This window comes from Solanum pennellii, chromosome 7 (assembly GCF_001406875.1).
Source record: "Solanum pennellii chromosome 7, SPENNV200".
Classification (NCBI taxonomy): Eukaryota; Viridiplantae; Streptophyta; class Magnoliopsida; order Solanales; family Solanaceae; genus Solanum; species Solanum pennellii.
Window position 1 is genome coordinate 60,254,823 of NC_028643.1, and position 23,697 is coordinate 60,278,519.

Sequence of the window (23,697 nt, forward strand, 5' to 3'; positions counted from 1 at the left end):
GTAGAGTTGGCTTCCTATCAACTCAAGGATATTGCACAGACTTGGTGCAAGATGTGGCAATACAGCCAAGTTTTGGGCGGAGTTCCGATCATTTGGGAGTTGTTTAAGACAGCCTTTCTGGAGAGATTCTTTCCCAGAGAGATGAGGAAGGCTAAGGTTGAGGAGTTTATCAACCTTAAGAAGGGATCTATTACAGTCAGGGAGTATTCCCTAAAGTTTGTTAAACTGTCTAGGTATGCTACTTCCGTTGTATCTAACAATAGGGATGAGATGAGTAGGTTCCTCACAAGAATCAATGGATATTTAGAGGAGGTGTGTCGGTCTGCGATTCTCCACGATAACTTGGACCTCTCTAGGTTGATGGTGAATGTCTAGCAGGTAGAGGACAGCCGGAAGAAAAGAGGATTTTGTGATGCTAGGAGGCCTAAGCCTCAAGATCAGGCAGGTCCTAGTAACGGAGGCAAAAGAAACAATTTTTGCATCCGTGAACAGCCCAAATTCAAAAAGGGGCAACAAAAATCAGGGAACTATAACTTTCAGAGGAGTAAAACACCTCGAGAAGGCAGAACCGAGCCCAAGAAGGGCAATGGAGGTGATATGCATCGTCCCAGTAAGAACTGTACTAAGTGTGGCCGTGCTCATAGTGGAGAGTGCAGATAGGGCACTACTACCTGTTTAGGCTGCGGTAAGAGCGGACTCATGGTTAAGGACTGCCCACAGAACAGGGTTCAGGCTGGAAGTAATGCTCACACTACGCCTAATCCACAGGATGCAGCAGCATTTGAGCCTACTAAGAGAAATTGGTTCTACGCCCTTAAGGGTAGGAAGGAGCAGGAGAAGTCCGTGGATGTGATCTTAGGTATGATGCAAGTATTCTCAACTTCTGTTTATGCTTTACTTGATCCAGGGTCTATGTTTTCCGTTGTAACTTCTTTGCTTGCTCTCACTTTTGAGATATTTCCTGAAGTTCTTCATGTTCCTATCGTGGTTAGTACACCTTTAAGTGAAAATGTATGAACTAATAGAGTATACAAGGATTGACCAATAGTTGTTTGTGGAAAGACTATGACTGCAGACTTGGTTGAGTTACCCATGCATGTTTTTTATGTTATTCTTGGTATGGACAGGCTTCATAGTTGTTATGCTTGCATGGATTGTCGTAGTAGGGTTGTGAGAGTTCTTTTCCCTAATGAAGAAGAGCTACTCTAGGAGGGGTATAACTCAAGTCGTCCTAATCCCTTGATTTCGAATCTTAAGGCCAATAAAATGATGTCCAAAGGGTTATTGTGTCATCTTGTGAGTGTTAACGATTTAGATCATGACATTCTTTCCATAGAATCAGTGCCTGTAGTGAATGAGTTCCAAGATGTATTTCCTGATGATTTTTCTGGAGTTCCTGTCCCTCGAAAGATTGACTTTGGTATCGACTTAGAACCCGATGCTAAACCAATTTCAATTCCTCTGTACAGAATGGCTCTAGTTGAACTCAAAGAGTTGAAGCTGCAGTTAAAAGATCACACTGATAAGGGTTTCATTTAGCCGAGCATATCCCCTTGGGGCGCTACAGTGTTTTTTGTGAAAAAGAAAGATGGAACCCTTAGAATGTGTATCAATTATCGTCAGCTCAACAAAGTTCTATCAAGAATAAAAATATCCACTTCCCTGAATAGACGACTTGTTCGACCAACTCCAAGGGTCTAGTTTCTTTCAAAAATTGATATTCGTTCAGGGTAAAATCAGCTTAGGGTTGAGATAGAGATATCCCAAAGACAACCTTTCGTACCCGTTATGGTCACTATGAGTTTCTAGTTATGTTATTTAGTCTCATGAATGCAGCTGCTACATTTATGTATCTCATGAATAGGGTCTTCCATGAATACCTTGACGCTTTCGTCATAGTATTCGACATTCTCATCTACTCTAAGACCAAGGAAGAGCATGAACAACATTTGAGACTAACCTTGCAGGTACTTAGACAACATCAGTTGTATGCCAAATTCAGCAAGTGTAAATTTTGGCTTAGATTAGTGACCTTTCTTGGTCATGTCGTGTCCGACAAATGTGTAGAGGTAGATCCCAAGAAGACTGAAGTTGTTAAGAACTAGCCAAAACTTCTTACTCCCATAGATATTCGTAGGTTCTTGGGATTGGATGGTTATTATCGCATGTTCGTGGAGGATTTTTCTTCCATTGCTGCCTCACTGACAGCTTTGACTAAGAAGAAGGCCAAGTTTGAATGGACGGAGACTTGTAAAAGAGTTTCAAGGAGCTCAAGGACAGACTCACTTCAGCCCCAGTCTTTACATTACCTAAGTGTGGTGAGACTTACACTATTTATTGTGATGCATCTAGGATTGGTTTAGGTTGTGTTGTTATGCAGGGTGATAAGGTGATAATTATGCGTCCAGATAGCTTAAGGTTCATGAAAAGAATTATCCCAGTCATGACCTGGAGTTTGAACCTGTGGTGTTTGCACTGAAATTGTGGAGGCACTACTTTTATGTAGTGCATGTGGATGTGTTCACAGACCATAAAAGTCTCCAGTAAGTGTTCACACGTAGGGAGTTGAATCTACGTCAGCTGAGGTGGTTGGAGCTGTTGAAGGACTATGGCATGAATGTCCACTACCATCAAGGTAAGACTAATGTTGTAGCTGATGCCTTGAGTAGGATAAGCATGGGAAGTACAAACCACGTTGAGGATGAGAAGAAAGAGTTGGTGAAAGATATACACATACTGGACAGACTGGGTGTACGGTTAGTTTACTCTACTAGTGGTGGTGTTTCAATTCGTCCTAGTTCAGAATCATCCTTAGTAGTTGACGTCAAGGAGGGTCAGCATCTTGATCCTGTGTTGATGGAGCTGAAGGACACAATACTAGTTAAGATGAATGAGTCTTTTACTTTGGGAGATGATGGCATACTTAGGTACCGGGACAGGCTGTGTGTACCAAATGTTGATGATTTGCGGACCAGGATCATTGCAGAGGCCCATGGTTCAAGATTTTCCATACAACCATGTTCCACTAAGATGTATCATGATTTTAAGCATATCTATTGGTGGGATGGAATGAAGAAGGACATTGCAGAACATGTGGCCAAGTGTCCTAATTGTCAACAGGTTAAGACAGAACATATTAAGCCTGACAGTCTTACTCAAATTATTGGGTTCCAACTTGGAAATGGGAGGCCATTAATATGGACTTCGTGGTTGGTCATCTGAAGACTAGGAGACGGCATGACTCCATATGGTTTATTGTGGAAAAGATGACTAAGTCTGCCCACTTTTTCCCTGTGAAGTCTACTTACAGAGCCGAGGATTATACGAGACTCTACAAATATAAGATTGTGAGATGGCATGGGATTCCTTTGTCTATCATTTCAGATAAAGGAGCTCAATTTACTTCACGTTTCTGGAGATCCTTCCAGAAAAGCTTAGGCACACACGCGAAGCTTAGTACTACATTTCATCCTCAGACTGATGGGCAGGCATATCGCACCATTCAGATATTGGAGGATATGTTGAGGGTGTGTGGGATTGACTTCAGGGGTAACTGGGATGACCATCTTCCTTTGATAGAGCTCACGTATAATAATAGTTATCACTCCAACATTGGCATGGCACCGTGTGAGGGGCTTTATGGTAGAAGTTGTAGGTCTCCAGTTGGGTGGTTCGAGGATTGAGAGTCATCTATCTTGGGTCCAGAGATCATTCATGAGGCGTTAGAGAAAGTCAAAGTGATTAGGGACAGGTTGGCTACTGCCTACTATCGGCAGAAGTCTTATTCAGACAATAAAAACCGGCCCTTAGACTTTGATGTTGGTGACCAAGTCTATTTGAAGATACACCTATGAAGGGGGTGATGAGGTTTGGCATGAAGGGGAAGTTTAGTGCAAGGTGTGTTGGGCCATACGAGATCCTACAGCCTGTGGGTGAAGTGGCCTATGAGTTGGCATTGCCTGCGGAGCTAGCTTCTGTTCATCGAGTGTTTTATGTCTCTATAATTAAAGAAGTGCCTAGGTAATCCAGTATCGATTCTACCTGTTGAAGGTATGGGGGTCGAGGAAGACTTATCTTATGAAGAAGTATATGTTGAGATTTTAGAAAAACAGACCAAGCGGCTAAGGAACAAGAAGATTAACACTGTAAAGGTATTGTGGAGGAATCATCTTGTTAAGGGTCCTACTTGGGAGGCCAAGGCCAAAATGAGATCCCTCTACCCTCATCTTTTCAACCCTTGAGGTTAGACTTCCTACTCTTAAGTCTATGTGTCCTTATCTCTCCATTCTTTGTTGCTATTGCTTGTTTGTGAATAGTATTAATGTTATGATCTGACTTGCATTACAATAGATAGTTAGTAATGTCATTCGGGGATGAATATTCCTAAGGGGGGATAATGTAACAACCCTAAAAATGTTTATGTTAAATAATGCTTAATGTGTCTAGAATGCGTATGACTAGATCGGGTTCACACATATTGATGCGCGTAGAACCAGACCTCTGAACCATTGTGACAGCCAAGCCAACTAACTTGGGGAGTTAGCTAAACTACGTAAGATTGGGCCCAGCCATGTAGGGCTCCCGAATATAAAGATTTGACCGAATGAGTCTTTACCTAATTTAAAAAGGAGAAATCATAAGTTTGGAGGGTCTAGGGGTAGAATGGTCTTTTTCCAGGCTAAGGGTCGTATCGTAATCACCCTAAATATGTAATAAATTATTTAATTAATAAGGTGAAGGTGTATTTTGGGGAGAGAGGGCCGAAAATTTGCCTTTGAAGTGAAGTCTTGCTCCACCCGAGTTCAAACCTAGGTGGAAGCAATGATTTAAATTCTTTTTATTTAAATTGGTAATTAATTTAATTAATTAATATTTATTGGTTGATTTAAAATAAAAGGGAAATCAGATCTTACCATTTAACTAAACCTAATTTGACTAAGTCCTAAACTAAACTCCTAATCCTAAGAAAACTCTCCATACTCACGTCTATCTCTCAACACACGATAATTGTCTCTTCTCTCATTCACGTTCTCTATGCCTAAACAACTACAAGAACAGAAAAATTAATAAAGTTCTTCACACTTGAAGAACTTAGACGAAAAATATACACAAACAAGTTAATCAAAAACGTAAGGTGTTCCGTCGAACTTGGTGTTGAGATTTCGGTTAGGACTTGTTTTTGGAGGAGTTCTTTGGGCATAAATTTGAGGTTTGAACGTCAAAAAAGTATGGGTACTCTTCTCTCTTTCTCCCTTTCCCAAGAGACCCCTAAGTTTCAGACGAATCTATTCCAAAAACTAGGGTTGTTCCTCGTTGCATGTCCTTGTCACTAGCTCCCATCGAATCATAGGTTGGGTATGTTTGCTCGTAGAAATTAGGTATGTAAAGTGTTTTCGTGATGATTATGTTTATGTGTGTATGTTTGAAATTATGTGAATATTGAGCATGTTGTCCGAAATTAAGTGAAAATGATGTGTCTGCAATGTGTAGCCGTGATACACACTCTTGGATTTAAGTTCATAAAATGACATGTTTATGATCGTATTTCATGTGCATAAACTTGCATAAATTGTGATGTTCAAAAGTGATGTAAAAATGCTGATTTGAGTGCAAACTAATAGTCAAATGAATCCATAAAAATGCACCTAAAGAACTCACTAAAAACTAATTAAAACGTCTAAACATTTAATGTGAAAGAGGTGAGAAACTAGGCAACAAAAATTTCCAGCATCTTATTGATGACTTTCGGCCTAGCTAAGGGGATTATCATTCTATGTAATAATAAATTAAAATATGTGAGGCCACTTAGAATCAAACCCATGACCTCACCATGTTAAAATTCATTGAAATGATGTGAGAGAAAGAGAATGTGAAATGTGGAATTGGAACCCATGTGCCTTGATCCGAAAATGAAATAAAAAGAATGATAAATGAGTGGAGTGGGATTAGAACCCACCACCTCTTAATTAGGTTTAAGGAGGAATTAAAACGAAAAACAAAAGGTTAATGCATATGGGAATCAAACCCACGACCTCTAGGAAGAACCAAGGAAAATTAAGAAGAAAAAAATTAAAGTGCGTTTGTGGGGGTACGAACCCACACACCCTCGTCCAGAAGGAGAGAAATTAAAGAGAAGGAAATTAAAATAAAATGAGGTTGTGGGGGTTCGATCAAACATCCTCTCAGTCCCAATGAGTGAAATTTGAAGAGAGAAATATCGGGAAAAAATAAAATGGAGGCGTTGGGGCTCGATCTTGGGTCCCCAAGTCGTGTGGATTAAACCAAAATAAATAAAAATGTAAGTGTTTTCCGAGGAATTTGAAATCGGTTTACTTGCCCAAATTCCGTATTAATACATAACTCATACATGAATATATGTTCAAATAAGGTTGCCTACATAGATCGAAATCAATGATGTTTGCATACATACACGCTGCATAAGTCTTGTACCACGTAATCATAGGAATATATGAATCACTTAAACGAACCTAAGTCTTGTATGTATAGACCCATAAGTCTAGCATACGTTTAAAAGTAAGTGAACCTAAGATGTATGTATTGAATTGATGAAACCCTATAAGGGTTAAGTAAGAGTGTAAAACAAACTAAATGGCCAAGTTCATTGGCATATGATGAAATGAACATTCACATAATAAGGGGTGAGTAATTATGAAGAGAAAATGTGATAAAGTTAATGAACGTGGTGACAACATGATAAGAGGCTAATGTAAAAGATGAGAGCAATCTCAAATGAGCCTAAGTGAATGTTACCAAAACGTACTCACCTATGAGAGTGTAAAGTTAATGAAGGGACCAGTCTCTATGAATACTCTAATGAAAGTATTGAGAATAATATACTTAATACTAATGATGATATGAGAAATCATCTATTGAGCTATGATGTCCTCATACTAGAAGTCAACTTACATGACGTATGAGTTGAATGTAATGGAAACTTATACTGAGCACCGATAGACTAGCTATGAGCGGTGATCCCTTCTTTTGCGAAGGGCGAAGGTTCACGTAACTCAAATGAGATGAAAATGACTTGCATGCCGGGTATGGGTCTCTTTACATCTCCTAGTCTTCGAACCTCTACTACAAATATAGGGATCCAGCGGGGTTCAATTCCCATGTACGCTAGCATGTTTTGGGTCACTTTGGCTGGTTATTCAACCTCTTTTCGGTGTAGGGGAAGACACTGGATTTCATGATGCAAACATGATCTATGTCGGTTAAAGTTAAAGTTCCCCGTGAATGAATGAGGCCAGCCTTAAATGATGTACACAATGAAATGTATGATAACAAAGGTGTTAGGATAGGATAATCAAGAGGTGATATAGACTTAAGTAATGACACTAGGTCATTCTTGATCATTGCACAGCGAACCCGGTGAAAGTCTTAAACTACATCCTAGATATAGTTGGTGTTCACACTAGCCTATGAACGAAATGAAGTGAAGTACGTATGAAGGAATGAAGCAGACTCTGTGTTTGCTAAAGAAGGATCCCTAGTTGAGGTCCCATATGTGTAGCCCTCATTTTGGGAAAGTCTTAATGTCAAGACCATGATTTAAAGGTCTCATGGGATATGAATGAATGTTATGAAATATGTTATGTGCTATATGCAATAGGTTTTGTGGTTTGTGCAAGATGTTATGTGTTATGTGCAATAAAATAAGTATAATGATGCATGTTACTCTCATGGCATGACTTTGCTAATCCAAATTTGGAAAGCTCACTAACTTTCCTAATCCTATTTTGGCAAGTCCACTGACTTGACTTTCCATAATCATGTTGTTAGGAAAGAGATGTTCTTACTCATGCATGTCCTTGGTGTGTGCTTGCATATACCCATACTTAGTACAAGTGTGTACTAATCCCATAAAATTCTACAATTTTCGGTGCAGTCACAGGTGAACGCTAAATCTTACAAGTTGACGTTGCAGCTATCCAGACGTGGAGCTTTTATCCGTACGTGGAGCTTTCATCCGGACTTGGTAGGCCCTCATGATTTCGAGGATGTCTACCGTTATTATCTAGCTCAGATTTTTGCTATAGATAGTGGAGTATGTTCCACCAGTATTTCTTTCCACTTTTGTTCAGACTTTGTATTGGTGACGTTTTGGCAAAAATACTTTCGGTAAAATTATGAGCTGATTCTTTCGTTTGATTATCTCTTTATTAGATGGTTGATTTGTGATCGCCTATGATGTTAAATAGTATGTATACATGTATGTTAAGAAACAAAAAGTTTCAAATTTTTCGCAAAAATTAACCTAGATAAAGTAAGGAAGACGTATGCAGGCTTGTCTGCGACCTGTAAGAGGTCAACGACGCCGGTCTCGTCTAGGGTCTAGATTTCGGTCGTGACCCCTAGCAAAAACTTAATCTAAATGACTAAAGACTGAAATGACACTCATTACTGTTGTCCTCGGAGAATAAGGACTTACCACTGAATATGCTGAACTTTAGATCGGAAATCGATCAATTTGTGATCTAGATGTTGAGAACCTGAACCTACATCACGAGAAGATGTTGCGCACGTATGCGTCAGTACTTGAAAGGTACTGAGCATGTAGGATAGAGTAAAGCTGAAATAAAACATAACTGAACAAGCATTAAAGCAAGTATAATAATCTGACATGATAAACTAAATTCTGAGCTAATTGGATGCAATGACCAATTTATAACATGCTAAAACTGAATGTTGAATATACTGATAAATGGCCAATGCAGAGAGTCTAACTGATCTGTGGGAGCTACTAATAACCGTTAATAAAACCACATGAGCTAAATGTGGAGTCCGATGTATACACCCCATCGCGAGGACCCAATATACCCTGTTAAAGGTATAAAGGCATGCTGGCGTGATAACTAAACTGATTGCCCACAGAGGGGACTTACAACCTACTTGGCTAGTAGTTCTGGGACTAATTGGGTACGCTGAACCCTAGTCCAACTAGGTATTATGCTACTCCCAATGAATTCTGTAAATTAACTGATCATGTCTGAGTTTTCGTAAATACTGGATAGGTCGAAACTGAACATGCAAACTAAGAATGCAACAATTAATCTGGTAATTATGCATTTATAGCTGAGGCACGTATATCTGAAATGTCTTAAATATCTGACCTAGCATGTGTAATTCAAGAACTAAAGAAATACATATCTAGGGTTTCGAAATTCATGCAATAAACATAATAATAACATGATAATCTAATTTGGAACATAAAACTAATCAATTCATAAAGTCCTATTGAAGTTCTAGAAACCCTAGATCTACTCATGATATGGGAATCAAGAATTTGACTGAAAACTAGGGACCCAATGGGTGAAAGGAACCCACTAGTGAAATTCCACATACCTGGTGATAAAATCCATGGGAAAATACTTAAGTTTTGGGGTTGGAACTGCTGGAACTTGTTGCATTCTTGAACTAGGTTCTTGAGCTTTTTCTCCTCTCTTGCTTCTAAATTTCTAAGTTCTTATTTAATGATTTGACTTAGATATGTTTTAGTTATGTTTCTAGGCTTAAATTGAGTAAAATCAGATGATTTAGGGTCAAAACAGTGTATCTTAAGGTTTAAATGAAGTGGGAAAGGTCAAAAAGACCCATGGGAAAGTTGTTGTCGGATCAAACGACAGCCAGGACTGACAGTCCGTCGTCTGACTGACGCTTCTTCGTTGGGTCCGTTGAGTAGGCCTGTTTGACAGGCCTTTAATAAATTGGGCATAACGTTTTACTCGAAGGTCTAATTTTAGCAAGGTCGGTGGCTATGATAAGATAATTCAATTATCTTTCTCTTGGTAGGTCATGCGACACCTAATTCATTTTGTTCTATGAGTAATGACCATTTGGACCCAACTTCATTTTCCCTTAACTATCTGCAAATTTTCCACCTACGGTCAGACCTCATGATGGTCATCCGTAGCTCTTGTTAGAGAGTGAGTGAATGGGGGTCTCGATCAACGGTCACAGACCACGGATCATCGTCTTACCTACAGATCGTAGGTTTGTCCGTTGATCAATACTTAGCCAATTTTTCCCCAACTGAGTTTGGGATCTTTGATCCCATCGACGGTTGTGTAGGACAGAGCGTGGGTCAGGCTAAGGTCCGTCGATGGTTTCGTCTGTTGCACCTGCAGATTTTCTGAAAAACTGATTTTTTGTCTATTTTAGCTACGGTGTGTTACAATTTTGTTCTTTATTGAACCCGTATAAATTTGATAATTGAGGTGATTATATGTGATAGAGACATTTCATTTATTGAGATGTTGCATCATCCCCTTTATTTGATTTCATATTGTGCACATGCATTGACATGAGATTGGGTATGAGTAAAGGTCTAACACGTGGAGATTGTCCTTGTTGAGACTGACTAGTAATTATTTGGGCACGTGGAGATGGTCCATGCAATGGAGAGATTATAATTAAAATTACTACTTTTACCCCTCCTGATAGTTGCCCAAATTTTTTTTTATTAGTCGGTAAAATTGATTTGAAAATTTTAAATTATTTGATGAGTACGGTTATTTAATTGATGGATGTGTATCAAAGAATTTATTTATTTAGTTGGTGGTTAATGAGACAAATTAATAAGTCATTTAATAGGATGAAATTTAACAATTTTTTAGTTGTATTAGAAAAGAAAAACAAAGAGAATAGGAAGAAACCCTATGCGGGGTTAGTGATGATGAAACGAACAAACTTCTCAGGCAAAAAAAATTCATAAACCAAGCTTTACGACTTTTATACTTATATATTTATATATATGAGTTTAATAAGGGGTAAATCACTAATTCTATCCATTGAATTCAATTGTTACTTAAGATTTATTGAGAAACACTGGAATTCGGGTCATGTTCATTAATGGGGAGAATTATATGATAAATAAAATATATATTGAATAATTTCTAGGAATTTGATGTGTGGGTAATTGGATTCTGGAAATTTCATTGAGCTCTATTTTTTTCATAATAGATTTTTCTTATGATAGTAATAAAATAATTAAAATTTCGTTATATTAAGAGAGAACTAATTATTATGGGTTTGTTATTTTCTCTCCATTATATTTATCAATTTCGGAACGAAAAGAGGGAGCAACGAGGTTGCATTTAATTAGTTAAATTTTAGGGTGAGTTATAATCTAGTTCTTCTTAAAATTATTCTAATTGAGAATGGATTGAATTTTACTAAGATTATATTGACGGTATGAAGAAAGATTGAGATAAATAATGAAAATACTGAGTATATTACATTACATGCATACCATTTGAATTATGATATTCGAAAGAATTTGATTTAACTTAGACTTGAAACTTTGAAAAATATGATAGTTGAAAGGTTAATTGGCATCAAAATTCACGAACTTGATTATATTGGATGAATTTTTGGGTTTAGACTCAACACATAGTAACAAAAATGTTGTTAGTTTTAAAATCTTATAGTGATTATTTATTTGAATAGATTGTAATTATTTGGAAGTCTAATGAAAGGGCAATACTCAAGTTTCAGAGTGATTGTTCTACCCTTTGAGGCAAGTGGATTTCTAAACTCTTGTTAAGTGTACGAAATGCATGTATTTCCTTGTGGTATATGTTTAGGAGTAATGGGATTTGGTGATGGGTTGACACTTCCACATTAATTAATTCTAATGATGAAAAAAGGGATAACAAAAGGCAATGTGATTCATTGTGTATGTGTGATGTGTTGAGAAAGGTTTGAAGCCATGTTGAATCATTGTTGATGTGATATCATGTTTGAGTTGTTGTGAAATGTGCAATTTTATTGAAATGGTCATTTCCTCATTATTTGCCTGAACATGTCATTTGCATTATTCTAAGAAATGGTTGTGTCAAGTATTATATGCATTGAGAGAGTATGAGAACTTAAAGAGGATGTACCGTTCGAGGTACGTATCACGCGTCGCAATGAATACTATATTTCAAGGGACGTATCATGAGCCGCGATGATTATTTTATCGAGGGTCGTGTCATGCACCGTGACAGATGCATGGACAGATATGTCCCCCATGGGTCCCGGACTGAGAGACAGCGTGTGCGTATCACTAGGTCAGACATGCATCATTATAATTGACATGCATTCCATGACATTACACATACTTATCGTTAGTGAACTTGATATTTTGTTTTGCTGATCTTCTGAATGCCTGTCTATTTGGAACTTGTGATAGATGAAAACTAAGCTTTTTGTTGAGGATTGAAAATTGTTAAAGTGTTGTTCTTGAGGATTTTAATTTGTTAAAGTGTTGTTGTTGAGGATATGTAATTTGTCTAAGAGTTGTTGTTGATCTATGCACTATGTAAACTGTGAGTTGTTAGGTTGGATTGAGTTTTATGCAAGTTACAGTTGTGGAGGTTCGGTTGGGGTGGTAGGAGTACCCGTATTTCATCCCCTTAGCTTGTTTAGACGTTTACTTGTTGAGTACTGTGTGGTTTGGTACTCACTCCTTGCTTCTAAAATTCTTTTTGTAGGTTACTAGCCCAAATTTTTGTGATATATTCTCTCCTTTTCTAAGGCTTCTTGGAGATTTGTGAGGTAGTTGTTTGTCATCTCAGTAGACCTTCTTACTCCTATTTATGATCTTGTTCTACTCTAGAAACGATGTCATATGAAACTTGTATTTTTCTTTTCACTTAATTATAATACTTTAGAGGCTTATACACGTGACAACCAAAATTGGGAAGTATCTTTTTGTTGAACATAAATTTTTGCTTTTTTATTGTAATGGTTGAGTTTTAAGATGACTTGTCTTGGTGGGATAAGACAAGTGCCATCACGTCCATTTTTGGTTTGTGATAAAATGATATCAAAGTCCAGGTTTATAAGTCTCACGTGTATACAAGTCTAGTCTAAGTAGAGTCTCAAGGATTGACATGGAGACGTCTGTACTTATCTTCAAGAGGCTATATTGACTTTTTAGGAAAAATCTTCACTTCTTGAATCTCTATCGTGCATCTTTTGTCTGTTCTGATTTTTATCGCTTTAACATTCTCTCTCACTTATTTGATGACTTGTGCGTAGTTCCTCATATATGCAGATGGTCTATCGTGTATGACTCGGATGTTAGACTTAATACTAAAGTGAAAGTTCTAAACTTAAGAAAGAACAATGCTACTATATTAAAATTTTCCAACAATCAACGGGTTGAGCAAGGTTTGTTACCCCAATAGAGAGAATAATACTTATGTGGTATAAACAATATTTAGAGTGCTTAACAATTGAAAGTGAAATGATTAAAGGGACAACTAGATAATAGACATGTAGCTTTGGAAACAACAACTAGTAAAGTTATCATAACATGAATGGGTTGCTTATAAAATGATGCGAGCAATGATGCACCAATTGAGCTTAGATATGCTACGATTTTATAGATTGTTTATATTAAAGAAGGCTATAATACAAGCACTACAATAGTATTGATTCTTACTTGGTTAGATTTATGGAGTGTGCAACTTTATATATTGACTTGACTTATGAAACAATACATATAGCTTGGGCTAGACACATAAATAAATTGATAATATTTTATAGCTATTTGATGGGTAAAAATGTGTGACCTATTTAGATATCATCTTCTTGATAGGTAAGGTGTGTTTAAGTGGTGGATTTAACAGACTTAAAAATGTGGTACTAATGGTATAGGAAAATGGATACGTTGATGTCAAGTGGTTTTACTAACTACTTAAAGGGTTATCAGTTGTATCACATGCTTGTATAATGACATTTAATGTTGTATTCACCTTTGAGAAACCAACTAGGTTGTTAGTGCAGTTGATTGGGGTTAAACATGTGTATAAGGAGAATTTTAGTGGTGGATCATTGATAAGGTATTGATGTGTTTGGGTTGTTAAGTGTATCTTGAAAAATCTAAATGAGGACCGGCGATTTCATATTAAGGTCCAGGAAAATAGATAAATACCAGATTGACAAACTTCTGTGTAAAGAATGTCCCAAAGACTATACTTGTGTGAAGGTAATTGAATTTCTTTTTGTAAGAAATGGCATATGAGATTGGGTTAATCATTTGATTTTTGTTGGTATAACAGAATTTAAGGTGTCATATTGATGAAAAGGATAACTTTATGATGATGACAAGTGCTAAATAAGCAAGATGGTAATGGAGATTTGTGATGAATTGGGGTTGAGATGCATCTACATAATAAAGATTTGTTGGTTAAATTTATTTTGTATGATAATGATGACTTTTATGTATCTAAGGTTATGGTTGATACTATTTGGTAAGTAGCATGTTTTTATGATAAGTTTTATGAGTAGTTGGGATGTCGTTATAGAATTAAAAAGTGATAAAGTCATAATGAAAAAATAGTGGGATGTAGTTTAACTTTCAGAAAGAGGTGAGAGCAAGAATTTTTTATCTTATTGCAAAGGCTAGAGAGGTATCCTAAAAGGGGTTGAGAATTAGAGTTAGTGATACATGATTTCACCCGTTTTGCTCTGATTATGATAATATGTAAATGTCAGAGGATCATAAAATTAGTTAAAAATTATGAGATAAAACTTGAGAAAGAAGTGTATGGATGTTCAGCTCGAGTATGATGATTAGTTCCTTTGCGGTTTTGAGTTTGATAATGAGTAGTAAAAAAAATTTAGCGAAACATATGATAAGGTCAATGGAGAGACGATCAATGATGAGCTAAGATACGTGAATTCATAAAAATCTTCGAAGCATGAACAAATGTTGATAGATAAAGGAATTGGATTTCAAAATTGGATTCAAAACTCATGTTTTTCATGATGAGTTTAGGTTTGTGGTAGTGTGTTTTGTTAAGGTATGAATTTGTAAGGTGAGAAATGATCGATCACATTGAATGTGAAGCATTTGTAAGGACTTAAAATTTGAATAGTAAATTTGGTTACTATTGATGTTATACTTAAGAGGGTTTCACATAATATTTTGGTTTAGAGTATAAGGTTGAACTATGGATTATTGGTCAATTATTAAGATTGGTAAGTGAGTCAGCGAAAGAAACAAAATTTTTGTCTATTAAAGAGTTCAAGGTATTTAAAAATCTTCATCATGGAAAGAATTTAAGAAATGTAAAGGAATAAGACCTCTTATATAGACTATTGGTTCAAAGTGAAGGTTGCATGAATTTTCATATATAAGTTCTAATATGACTATGAATGTGAATTGGCTGGATATTGACTTATTAAGATTTTATCATCGATTTTTATAAAGATGGAGTTTTAGTTTGGGTGACAAACAATTATGTGTGAAATATTCTATACGATTTTATCGAGATAAAATTTTCAAATTATCATACGCAATTTATGGATGTTAAGGAAGTGGACCTACAGTTCTACATGGTTAATGTATTTTGATGGGATTGAAATTATCTTGTTGATATGACGATCTAAACTATAATGATGAGTTACATAGAAATTAGATGATGAGTAGAGGTTATGAGCATATTGTATACAAATTTATTGGACTGACGAAGAATTTCTCTAAGTTTAGGCATGAGCTATGTGATGGTTTGAAATGGTAGTTGAAATATGGTATGTGAAAGATTGTGTAGAGTTATGTTCGGTGTGATTCAATTATTGTACCTCGATTGAAAAGTAATTAGATTTGAAATTAGTGCTATCAGTATTAGGTATGACTCATATCTTTCATGAAATGGTTAAATGAAAAGAATGAGAGCCATGAATTAAAATTTTTATAGGCTACAATGTATTTGTTAAGAAAATTTTGATACTAGTGACAGTTTGAGAGTAAGGTAAATGGCTGATGTGTTTATAATGTTGTTACTATTAAGAGTGTTGGTTTAACAAAGTATTGTGAGAAGTATATTGGGTTTGCTGAATCAAGTATTTGTTATATCTTAACGAGGATTAGACTTGTTGTGGGTGACTAAAAATAGATAAGAGGGACTCATTAAAAAAGGAATGTTTGATATGAGCACTATGAAAGAAGTATCTAGTGTTATTCGAATTTTATTCTGTATATTCTTATATGACAATCTATTTCGTGTTAGATATGGTTGGAAGTGTGATTCTCTACTTATACCTACACTTGTTTTCATATCTATGGGTGAATCCCTAGTGAAGGATCGGATATACCGATCATGTGATTGTCCTCTTGGTAGGGTGACATCTTTGGTTAAACTTGTTCATTTTAGTTATGATAGATTTAGTGTTGTTTGTCATAGTTGAAGCATACCAATAGTTCTACATGCAAAACCTTACTTGTGAGAACTTATATGGAGCTATAAAGAGTCACAATTATCTAACAGTGTTGTTAAAGGTTATGCATTTTTTAAAATGTTATTGATATTAGGTGTTACTTGATTTTGTTCTTATTTGGGTTGGATAAGTTTGATCCTCCCTTGATGAGCAATCGATGTCAAATGATCATATTTTTATAACTAACTAAACTCATGAAAATACTATGTTAGTGACAAAGGAAATTGGATAAGATATATGATGGTTTATGCAATATGAATATGTGGTGGTTGGTTCAGGTTCACATCTGATTGTAGTGGGTATTGATTTAAAATGTTTCTTAGTTATGTGAGAAAAGATTCGTCATGATGGTTGAGTTATGTTACAGTTGGTTTCAGTTTAGATTGGGTTCATAAGTTAGTTTGTGGCTTGATAATCACTATGATTAATGGATCTTTCAAATTTTGATTCCAAAGTTCAGTTCTTAATAATTACTCTAGATGGAATGGTGTTTGAAGATGATCCCACTTGGAGAGGTAAACATTGACTCTAGAGATTATACCTTAAGCTTTTGGTTACGTTGATTAATCTTCTTTCTTCTTGTGTATGTTTGAGGAATAACATGGTTTTTTAGTGGTGGATATTGTAATGATCCGGAAGCTTATTTTTGTAATTATTTTGGTAAAATAACTATTTTTACCCCTCCCGATACTTGCCCTTAGCCATTGCTTTTATTAGTCGGTGAAATTGATTTGAAAATTTTAAATAATTTGATAAGTACCGTTATTTAATTGATGGATGTATATCAAAGAATATATTTATTTAGTTGGTGATTAATGAGCCAAATTAATAAGTCATTTGATAGGATGAAAATAACTTGGTGAAATTTAACATTTTTTTAGTTGTTTTAGAAAAGAAAAAAAAAAGAGAATAAGAAGAAACCCTATGCAGCGTTAGTGATGAGGAAACGAACAAACTTCTCAGGTAAAAAAAATTCATAAACCAAGCTTTATGACTTTTATACTTATATATTTATATATATTAGTTTATTAATAAGTGGTAAATCGCTAATTCTATCAATTGAATTCAATTGTTACTTAAGATTTATTGGGAAATATTGGAATTTGGGTCATCTTCATTAATGGGGAGAATTATATAATAAATAAAATATATATTGAATACTTAATAGGAATTTATTGTGTGGGAAATTGGATTCTGGAAATTTGGTTGAGTTCTATTTTTTTCATGAAATATTTTTCTTATGATAATTATAAAATAATTGAAATTTCGTTATATTAAGAGAGAAAACTAATTATTGTGGTTTTGTAATTTTGTCTCCATTATATTTATCAATTTTGGAACGAATACAGGGAGCAACGAGGTTGTATTTAATTAGTTAAATTTTATGGTGGGTTATAATCTGGTTCTTCTTAATATTATTGTAATTGACATGTGGATTGAATCAAAAAGTTAGATTATATTTACGGTATGCAGAAAGATTGAGATAAATAATGAAATATTGAGTATATTACATTACACGAATACCATTTGAATTATGATATTGGGAAGAATTTGATTAAACTTCGACTTGAATTAATAAATATGGTAGTTTGAATGTTAATTGACATGAAGATTTACGAAGTTGATTATATTGGGTGAATTTTTGGGTTTAAACTCAACACATAGTATCATCAGTGTTGTTACTTTTGAAATCTTACAGTGATTATTTATTTGAATAGATTGTAATTATTTGGAAGTCCAATGAAAGGGGAAGACTCAAGTTTCGGAGTGATTGTTCAACTATTTCAGACAAGTGGATTTCTAAACTCCTGTCAAGTGTACGAAATGTGTGTATTTCCTTGTAGTATATGTTTGGGAGTAATGAGATTTAGAGATGGGTGGACTTGTCCACATTGATTAATTCTAATGATGAAAAAGTGGTAGCAAAAGGCAATGTGGTTAATTGTTTATTTGTGAAGTGTTGAGAAAGGTTTGAAGACTTGTAGAATCATTGTTAATGTGATATCATGTTTGAGTTGCTGTGAAATGTGCAATTTTATAAAAAATGGTCATTTTCTCATTATTTGTGTGAACATGTCATTTGCATTATTCTGAGACATGGTCTTGACAAGTATTATATGCATTGAGAGAGAATGAGAACTTAAAGAGGATGTACAATTTCGAGGGACGTATCAAGCGCCGCGATGGATACTATATTTTGAGAGATGTATCACGAGTCGCGATGGTTACTATTATCTAGGGTCGTGTCATGTGCCGCGACAGATGCATGGAAAGATATGTCCCCCATGGGTCCTATACTGAGAGATTGCGGGTGTGTATCACTAGGTCAGACATGCATCATTATATTTGACATTGCATTCCATGTCATTAAACATACTTATCGTTAGTGAACTTGATATTATGTTTTGCTGATTTTGTCAATTCCTTTCTGTGGAACTTGTGATAGATGAATACTAAGCTTGTTGTTGAGGATTGGAAATTGTTAGAGTGTTGTTCTTGAGGATATTTATTTTGTTAAAGCGTTATTGTTAAGGATATGTAATTTGTCGAAGTGTTGTTGTTGATCTATGTGCTATGTAAACTGTGAGTTGTTAGATTGGATTGTGATTTATGCAAGTTGTAGTTGTGGAGGTTCGGTTGGGGAGGTAGGAGTACCCATATTTCATCCCCTTAGCTTATGTTTAGACGTTTACTTGCTGAGTACCGTGTGATTTGGTACTCACCCCTTGCTTCTACAATTTTTTTCGTAGGTTACTATCTAGGATTTTTGTGATATATTCTCTGCTTTTCTGAGGCTTCTTGGACATTTCTGAGGTAGCTGTTTGTCATCTCAGCAGACCTTCTTACTCCTATTTATGATCTTGTAATACTCTAGAAACAATGTCATATGAAACTTGTATTTTTCTTTTGACTTAATTGTAATGCTTTAGAGGCTTATACATGTGACAACCAGATTTTGAGGGTATTTTTTTGTTGAACATAAATTTCCGCATTTTTGTTGTAATGGTTGAGTTTTAGGTTGTCTTGTCTTTGTGGGGTAAGAGGAGTGCCATCAGGTACATTTTTGGATCGTAACAGTGCTGAATTTGTTTTATTTATGATAGTCCGTTGAGATCGTCCGTACAAACACGTGGAGATCGTCCGTGTCGGTATATAGACCTCGCATGTCCGCCATGGGTTATGAATTCTCGATGTATTTCCAAGAGATATCATGTATATACGGTTGAGAGAGTAATTGGTATTCTGAGGCATATCACTTCATTGTGTCATATTGCATTGCATCAGATGACATCCTTCATTCTTGATGATTATGTGTTTTATATTTGGTTGAAAAGTACTTGATATTTGATTACCTCTATTTGATGAACTTGATCTTGCATATTGCTGATATTGTAAGTGCCTATTTATGAAAGTTGTGATTGTTGAATATTGAGTTTGTAGTTGAGGATGTGTAATATTTTAAAATAATTTTGAAGAGATAGGTGCTATGAAAACTGTGAACTGTTAGGTTGGGCTGATTTTTATTCAAGTTGTAGTTGTGGAGGTTCGGTTTGTGTGTAAGGAGTACCCGCATTTGATCCCCTTAGCTTGTTTTTAGAAGTTTACTTGCTGGGTACCGTGTGTTTTGGTACTTACCCCTTGCTACTACAATTTTTTTGTAATTTACTAGCCCAGACCTTTGTGATATTTCTCTTCTCCTTGTTCGAGACTTCTTGTGGAGAATTGTGAAGTAACTGCTTGTTATCTCAGCAGACCTTCTTAATCCTATTTATGACCTTGTCCTATTCGAGAAATAATGTCATTTCAAAATTATTTTTTTTGTTGAATCAACGTTAATACTTTAGAGTCTTGTACACGTAATAATCAGATTTTGGGAGTATTTTTGAGTAAATTATGAAATTTCCGCATTTTATTGTAATGGTCGAGGTTTAGGCTGATTTTTCTTGGTGGGACAAGATGAGTGTCACCACGTCCATTCTTGGGTCGTGCAAAATGGTATCAGATCCCCAGTTTCATAGGTCTCACATGCATAGAAGTTGAGTCTAAGTAGTGTCTAGAGTATGTGTACAGAGACGTCTATACTTATATTTAAGAGGCTATAGTGACTTTTATGAATAATCTGCACTTCTTGAATCCTTATCGTTCATTCTTTGTTCGGTATAATTCTTATAGCAACCTCCCATTCTCTCTCACTTATGTGTTGATTCGTGCGTAGTTTCTCATGTCAGTAGTTGGTGTCGTTGAATTTTAAAGATGGTACTAAGGTTAGAGTGATATACTTCTGAAGATGTTGTGTGATCAAATATTAAATGTGTAATGATTTGAAGGAATATCGTGAGGTTATGGTTTGATGCTTCAGTTTGAGGATAACTAAATGATTAAATTTAACAAAGGATTAAAGGACATCATAAACGTCTTATACTATTCTATTTGGCTATTCATCTAGTAGTAGGGATTAGTAACTCTATGGTATAGAAAATATCTAGAGTATTTTGACAGCTAAAAGTGAAATGATTAAAATGATGGCTAGATTATGAACATTTTAACCTTGAATAATATAGTTGATATAGTTGTCATAACATTAATGGGTTGCTTAGTAATAATGATGCACCAACTAAGATTAAAATTTCTACTACAATAGTATCGATACTTATTTGGTTAGAGTTATGCAAGGTGTTACTTTTGATATCGACCAGACCTATGAAAGAATACATATAGCATGGGCTAGGCAGGAATCAAATTTTATAAGACTTTACAACTATTCGATTGATAGAAATGTGTGGGCTATTTTGGAAATATCTTCTCTATAGATATGATGTGTTCTAGTGGTGCATCTAACAAAATTTTTGATATGGTACTAGTGGTATGTAAAAAAATGAAGATGTTGATTTTCTAGTGTGAATACTAAATATTTAAAGAGTTATCAATTGTATCACATGCGCGTATAATGAGATTTAGTGTTGCATTTACATTTATGAAATCAATTAGGTTGTTAAACTATATATTTGGGGTTAAGCAGTGGATCTAAGGAAGATTTTAGTGGTGGATCGTTGTTAATGTGTTTAGTTGAGAAGTGTATCACGAGGGTTCTAAATAAGAACCGATAATTTAATTTTAATGTCCAAGTGTCACGATAAAAAATGAGTCGTGAGTGGCACCCACACTTAACCTCCTAGGTGGGCGAACCAAGGAATCCAAACCCCAACATTTACCAATATTTCAACTACGAATAACAAAATAATGCGGATGTTCCAAAACTTATCAATGTAATCAATCAGATTAACTTCTAGAGTATGTTAGATATTATCCCCAAAATCTAAAAGTCATCACATCAAGAACATCTAATCTCCAAATACTAAGTTTAATAGTATTAAATGCACCAAAATACAATAATAAAATGGTATGTGTCCAAAAATAAAGGACATCATGTCATGACCAAGAGGATCGAATACGAGCTTGAATTAATAGATCACCCTGAGACCTGATATGCTGGAGATTGATTAGAGCTGAGGGCCAGTCAGAGTCGTCGGTACACTCGTTGCACTCCATAAAAGGTAAACAAAGAAAAATATAAGTAGGGTTGAGTACAAGGCAACATGTACTGAGTAGATTGGCCAACTCAAAATAGAAATTAATATACAATGCATAATAGTATGAACTAAACTATAACACTTAACAGGTGATAAGCAACAAACAACATGAATCAGTGTCAAGAACACTAAAGTAAGTATGTAATAAAAGTCAACAATGTCAAGATCATTCATGAGAAGTCATGCCTCCAACTAAACCATTTGGGGAATTGAGTTCTTTGAGATTGAGTACATTTCGTTAATTCAATATGTTTTTCCTTTAATACTATCGTGTCAGAATGTGACACTCCGATCCAATTATACCGTGTCGGAACGTGACACTCCAATCCAATTATATCGTGTCGGAACGTGACACGCCGATTTAATTATACATTTTCGAAATGTGACACTCTAATCCAGTTATACCGTGTCGGAACGTCACACTCTGATCTAATTATATCGTGTCGTAACGTGACACTCCAATCCAAGAATACTGTGTCAAAACCTGACACTCCGATCCAATAATTTCATTAATTTATCATTTATTATCACCACTTTCAATTCATTGATAATATTTCATCAAGCCTTCTTTATTCAAGACATCACTTCGATAAAGAGGTTCAAGATTATAAGATTTACGGTCTCAGGATTTCAGACCAATCATAAAACACAGAATACAAGTCACACAACCACATCATCAAGTACATAGAAAAATTCACAATATCATTCAATGCATGGCAATCACTATTAAGAGTTTAATATCAAAATAACATAAGCTAACATACCTCCACTGGAGAACCGAAGTCAAGTGAGCTTCTTTCCCATAGCTTTTCCTTTACTCTAAATCCAAATGCTTTCAATTTATGCAATATATGGAATTTGTAAGTTCACGGTATATAGGCATTCACATTAAATTATGTATATCCTAGCCCTAAAAATCATCAAAAACAAATTTATACTCAAATTTCTAATCTTGAGGTCCATTATTGTGCAAAGTCTCTTATTTGCTTAAGGCTAAATCCTTGTTTCTCTGAATAACATAATCTTAATGATATTCTAATATACTACACTTAACATTTAATTACCTATCTTAGTATATCAAAATTTAATTTAGAAAATAATAACAAGACGAGAACTTGCAAACTCAAATTCACATTACTCATATGACGTAGATTTATTAGCCCTTTAAAATATTTAATTCGTTAAGACATTACATTCCGATAAGTAAAGGACTATGTTGCATTGCGCTAATAAAAAACTGCAAAAGTTTTAATCCAAAGAAGCCATTTTTCTTCAACCCAAAATGCTATGCCAACCATTTTCCCTATCATTACCAATATAACCCAATAAATTTATGATTAAATAATAACAATAATAATTCAAACCCCATTGCTTTTCAACTAAACACATAATAACATGTCATTGTATAACTTAAGACTAAATCTTCAACATACCTAATTCCATATATTTATATACCAAAAAGAAATAGTATTAAATCTTGATTCCCTAGAGTAACTATAACAAATAAAATAAAGAACCCCAAAATTGTCAACTTACATACTGTAACTTGAACTGGAAAACGAACAATCATCCATCCCATAATAATATTAATTTTATTCCACCAATCATCACCTCATTATTTTCTATCATTATGAAAATTATAAGTCATTATTGTATGTCTTCTTAAGGAAACCATTCTTCTTTTATACAATTAAATAATACTGAATTCCCTCCACGTAATATCACAACAACTATTTGAAAATATATTTGGCTAATACACGTCCAAGATTAAAGCTTTAAAAAACTATTACCTGGTTGTAGAACTTGACGCCGCAACAAGTTTCTAAAATGACCTTTGTTTTCTTCTTTTTAACAAAACAATTTTCAACCATTA

At 35.0% G+C, this 23,697-nt stretch overlaps 1 long non-coding RNA gene across 1 annotated transcript; it reads left to right on the forward strand.

Moving 5' to 3' along the window:
- Positions 1 to 17,094: 17,094 nt before the first annotated feature.
- LOC114077874 lies at positions 17,095 to 18,295 on the forward strand. Its single transcript, XR_003579210.1, has 2 exons — positions 17,095 to 17,196; positions 17,952 to 18,295. It is a non-coding gene; the product is annotated as an uncharacterized LOC114077874 (long non-coding RNA).
- Positions 18,296 to 23,697: the final 5,402 nt, after the last annotated feature.